Source organism: Ascaphus truei, chromosome 1 (genome assembly GCF_040206685.1).
Source record: "Ascaphus truei isolate aAscTru1 chromosome 1, aAscTru1.hap1, whole genome shotgun sequence".
In the NCBI taxonomy this organism is placed as follows: domain Eukaryota; kingdom Metazoa; phylum Chordata; class Amphibia; order Anura; family Ascaphidae; genus Ascaphus; species Ascaphus truei.
Window position 1 is genome coordinate 30,126,561 of NC_134483.1, and position 6,289 is coordinate 30,132,849.

A 6,289-nucleotide genomic window follows, 5' to 3' on the forward strand; every position below is an offset into this window, starting at 1 on the left:
TGTTGGTCTTTCTGTTATTGGCCAAATAAACTTTTTTATTTTTGGAGTTGCCCTCTTCCTAGTTATTTGCTGTGGTGGTGCGTTTTCTTTCTTTGTGCCTGTAACTGCATTAATGCATGCTCTCATTAGTATGCATTCACGCATGCGTACACATTTACGCTTTCACGCTGATAAAACTCTGTGAAATAACAACACGAGTCTGAGGTTATATTTTGCAGAATAGACAAATAAGTTTATTGCTTGTGCGGTGCACACGCAGAGGAGAGTTTCAAAATAAAACCCTCCCAAAGACATGGTGCATTCAGTCATTATTTATACACAAAATACTAAACCCACGCCCCCTCTACAAGGTTGCGTGTCGTCACTATGTAAGCGTAAAAGGTAAACAAATTATGCACACGAATACATTGAGTTGATGACATTATGGGATGTCTAAATGAGATGATTCAGCAATAATACTTTATTAAGCTGGTGACCTTTTCTCTACATACAGAACCTCAAAAACCCCCACCTTCGGGAAATCATGCCTTTCTGTCTCGTATTTTTCATAACATTGGCACTTAGCCCTCATTCTCAAGGTTTTTGATTTAGTTGAACCGCTCAATATCAATTGGAACTTCAGAAGAAAAAAATGTATTTTAAACTAACGTTCATTCCACTTTCATACAGACAATAGACAATATCAGGCACCTAAGATGGATGCTGACTCAAAATGGTTGCTTAGATCCCAGTGCTGTTATGTCAGACCCTCCCCTTACGTCAAATTCTCACTTTGTCACTCCCTCCTTTTTATTCTTAAAACATAGCTTTTGAGAATTAAGTTCATGATGATAGTCCAGGGATAACTCAGAGGACAAGGGCGCGTGCCCTTTACTGTCATAGTCTCGTAAGGCGCTGCGGCCAATATGTCTTTTGATGAATTGAATAACTGTGATCGGCATCTTCTTTCTTCAAGGTACTGCTGTTTTCTGGCATCTGTAAAGAGTGGCATCCGATTGGGGGAGGGGGTCGCACTCTTGTGGATCATACCTTTGCAACACGGGACACCCACATATAACAAGTAACACTCCCACACCTCCAAGCATTCAAAAGTTTTTGCTCCAAGTGATCTAAGCCATTCACCTAACCCCAAGGGTGATAATCTGTCACTTCCCTTTGTAACCCTCTTTTGAATCTCTTGTATTTCATCTAGTTCATGCTGCACATTGCTACACTGATCTGGAATAAAAACACAACATTGTTCCTCAATTAGGACACATACCCCTCCTTTTGAAGCTAAAACATAGTCTAAAGCAATTCTGTTTTGTAAGGCCATAAGCCTAATCTGAACCTGTTCTTGGTTTAATGATAAAATTAAAACTGCAAAATTAAGGCCACATCCTTCCTGTAAATTGTTATCTGACTAAACATACATTTTTACACAGGTTTCATTAGTTGGTGGAGACACTTCACCCATAAATTGATTCTTGTTCCTAGTGTCTGATACACCCTTTAAAGAGGTTCCCTTAAAAAATTGGAAAAATACAGAAATTATACACATAATACTAAAAACCTTATTTTATGCAAGCAACCTTTCTTTGGATATGCAGTTGCTAGATAAAAGAAATTGCATCTATCTCTATCCTCATATATTTTCAGAATCATCACAACATTCTATTACTGAGAATTGAGGGGGTTTGGTATCTGTGGAAGCGAATGCATGATCCTCACCCCTGCACGCATTGCATACATCATTCACTCAGAATATCAGAACAGACGATGTCTGCGATGGTCAACATGGCTGACTTATGATCCTTTCCTTGTGGCTGACACACGCCCCTGGGTGACCCCCTCCTTTCGGTGGAGGTGCAACACACTTCTGGATCAAAGTTTTGCTGCACATGACACATACATAGAGAGTGATGAGTACTGCCAAAACACATACAAGAGCTTTCACAAGCCACGCTTCCAGGAAACCAATCCTCCCATCAAGGCTCAATTCTACATACACCTTAAATTTCTAACTTAACACACTCTAAAGAATAAAAATATTGAGTCTCTGAAAAAATGAAAAGTTCTGATAAAACCTGGCCTTAGCCTGGTGTCTTATTTTCCTCGTTGGTTAACGGTTAGAGTTTTGACTCGGCAAGACGTTAACTTGATGCGACTGTGCTTTAGGTGACTTTGGTCTTTGGTGCGCTGGAACATTTGGTGGAGCTGGAACGAGCTTTACTGTACTTTGGATCCAGGAAAATGACTCTGCCGCTTTAATTGCTTTATTGGTGATTACTTTAGGCCTTTTCACCTGGGATGAAAAGCATGCTTGCGCAGGAAATATGTGACTATTAACCCCATCTCGAGTAGGTGCACTTTCAACGTTGCCTAGAGAGACTCAAAAAATGTATTAGTTGCATACAACTTATTGTTTTATTATCAATAACATGGTCCTTAATTCGTTCCTTTGGACTGCTGATAGTCATAAGTCATCCCATATGTGTATCATAGGGAGATAATTTATACCTAGGACTAAATTCTTGTATCAATGTGTTTACTCATGTCTTAGCATCCACATATAGACAGAGGTATTCCCTATTAATGTTCCTAATTCATTCCTCAAATTAAAACTAAGTAGCCACTGTGAACCTGACTTTGATACAATCTAAGTTCCTGAAACTTTAGGGCCTCATCCCTTGCTAACCCACTTGTTTCCATAATTAATTCTATCCTGTCTGCAGGCCATATCCCTAAGACCTGGGAAACTGTCAGAGTTTGTCCCAATCTTCAAAAGTGGGGGGAAAAAAACACTGTCTCCAACTACAGGCCAATATCCCTTTTCCCAATACTATCCACTGTTATGGAAAAATATTCCCTCCCAATTAAGCCATTATTTTACCCATACAAATTTCCTAGCCACTCCCTATCTGGCTTTTACCCCAAACACTCCACTGTAACGATTCTGTTAAAAAATTGAAATGCCTTCTACATAATGCATACCTTATTCACTTATGTAACTGCTTTTGCAACTATGTATCCCCTGTATTTAACCCTATACACACGACACACCCACAAATGAGAGGTGACTCCCAAATTCACCACTTCCTGGCAAACCCATTCTAGATTACACAGCAATTTTTACAATAACCACTGCTTACGGACACCTTTGGGAAAAATAAATGGTTAAAAGTTATAACATACATCACATATTCAGTTAATAGACAAATGATTTTGTGTAAGACTTCACACTAATGTCTTGCTTTATATAATCTCTTTGCACAGTGCTGAGCACACGGTCAGCTTTATAATTTTAAAGACACTCTGCATATTCATCTGACTAAAGAAAAAATATTTTCTATAAGACTTGTTTCCGGGCAAAGAGCCATTTTGTTTCTGGGCGTTTCGCCAATTGACCCTGAAAAGATAAGATAATGGTACACCACGGCTTTTTCCTGAAAAATAATAATTATTGGATTGGAACTTTTGCTTAAAGTTTAAATACATGGAGCTTTATCCAGAGCCCTAAGAACTACATTTTTTATGGCCTCTTAAAAATTAACCAACAGGCTTTTATATAGCTGAGGTTCATATAACTTCTTAACACACAAATAACTCCACACGCTCATGCTATTTCCCTCCACTCAGTTCTTTTTAATCTCTCTGTTTTGAACTTTCATAGTTTCACTGACTTCATTCACTACAAATTTATGCTATCCTGTTGCAATTCTGTCCTTTCTCAAGCTACACACACCTATTTCTCTCCATTAGTCAACACTCACAAGTCTAACCCACACTAACTCTTCCTTCATCTCACCTCAGGACTTTGCTGACTATTTTAAGAAAGAGGTTGAATCCATACACCAGAATATTCCCTCTTTTTCCTCTTATCCTACTTTGCTTCCTACTCTCTTCCTGCTTTCCTTGACTCTTTTTCCACTGTCTCAAAAGAGTGTCACCATCACTGTTGATCTCCTCTTCTCCCTCTAATCTGCTACAGTTCCATTCTCCTTCAAACATGTATTAGTTATACCATGACTCAAAAATAGCAAGCTTGACCTGACCTGTCTTTCTAACTACTGAACTTGTCTTGTACTTTCTTGCTTGCTCCATTTTCTCAACACCCATTCTCTCCTTAACCCTCTACAATCTGACTTCTGCACTGCTCCCTCCACGGAGACAATTCTCACTAAAATAACTGATGACCTATATGCTGCCCCAGACAGAGGTCATTACACTCTGCTCCTATTACTCCTTGCAGCTTTTGCCTCTGTGGACCACACTCTTCTCTTTTCTCTGTACACACTCTCTCTAAGTGACCTAATAACATTTCTTGGGTTTAAATATCACCACTATGCTGACAACACCCTCATTTACTTTTCAACCCTTGACCTTACACCTGCCATACAAACCTAAGTTTCTGAATGTCCCTCTGTTATCTCATCCTGGAAGACCCTCTTTTGCCTTAAACTTAACATGGCAAAAACAGAGTTCCTCATACTTCCTCCCAAACCTGACCCTATTATCTCCTTCCACATTACTCTTGAATCTTCCATGCAGTAGCTCTAAGCACGCTGCTTAGGGGTCATTCCCTCAACTCCTCTCTCATATTCTCCTCTTTCATTCAAAACATTTCTATAACTGTCGCTTTTTCCTCCACAATATCACAAAGATACACCTGTTCCTCTGTTGCTCAACTATTAAAACTCTGATTCAGACCCTCATTCTCTCCCCTCTTGCTAACTGTAATTCCCTGCTATCCCAGCTTCCTGATTTTCACCTGTCTTCCCTACTATCTCTCCCAAACGCTGCTGCCAGAATCACTCTACTCTTTAAACTCTGATTCTGCATTTCCCCTCCTGAAATTCGTCTCCTGGCTTCTAATCAAAGCCTACTGCTTCTGTACGCTCTCCCTACCTACCAATTAGATTGTAAGCTCCTCAGAGCAGTGACTTCTCTTTGCTCAACTTTTACTTTTATGTCTGGATCACTTATTCCATGACCTCTTACCTTTACCATTTGCTACCTATATGATTACGACGTGCACCACTCCTGTGAAGCGCTGTGCATATTAATGGTGTTATATACATGAAAACATACAATACAATATATACTTCAAACAATGCTTATGATCTTTTACCCACATTTTTGAACACAAAATATTCCCACACATCTTAATCCTCTAGAAATAAAATTAAAATGTGTTTTTACTCGTTAAACACAATACAGAACACACACGATACAAAAAACTTCTCTCATACACAGCCACACAACATCACAAAAATAACAAACAAATAAAATAAAAACATTTCTCCCCTATAACGCAACAATTTCACCCTGCAACTATTAATAAAAGTTCCCTTCTCTTTCTTTACTCTCATAAATAACCTGACTTTAAAACTACTCTGATGCTCCGGAGCTTTCTGAGTTAAACTTTCGTATCTTAGCACATTCCTCGCGCTGGAGAAAAAAGTGGGGGCACGCTCTGTGCTGCTGCGATTCTGAAACTCTTTCTTTCAGACCTTTGATTTCATTGTGAGCAAAAAATATTCATGTTTTCGTACGTACTTGCAAGTTTTTGGATGGTGATTTGTGCACACATGTGATACTTAGCATGGTTTATCTTTCAAATCATTCAGGAAAAATTCATTAGGGTATCAAATCCATCTAGCCACTCTCCATTAAGGGCGCAACAATTTTACTTGCCGGCACCGAAACTTGAGTTTATATCAGGAAATGATTTATAACCACTTATTGCATGTGGGGAAATGGAAGGAAAAGCTTATACGTTCACAACTGATTTCTGCAGTATCCGCCAGCCGGGCTTGCCATGCTTGACTTTTGCCACAAAAACCTCATAAAATCCAAAGATTTATACTACCACAGACACACAGGGATTACTGAAAGTTAGAAGGTTCCACTATGAGCCCTTGCGTTCGCATTCTTACGGATAAGAAAACCGGTGCGGCTACTCATAGTTTCACTCTTCCTTCAATAGTAATTTATTGCAAACAAACTTTTTTCATTGGGGTGGCATGTTTTTCACTGGGACTTGCATGTGTATTTTCATTTGAACTTGCATGTATTTTCATTTGAACTTGCATGTATTTTTCATTGGCCAACAAAACATATTTATATTGTCTCTTCTTGTTCTCTGTATCCATTCTTTATAATCTTTGTCTGCAGACACACAACCTCTAACGGCAAATTCTGAGAACTTTGGTTTCCCATTATTCTCCTCTTACAGTAATCAAATTTAATTGACCTGTACAATACTTCTTCGGTTACAGAAATCAAATTTAATTGACCTGTACAATAC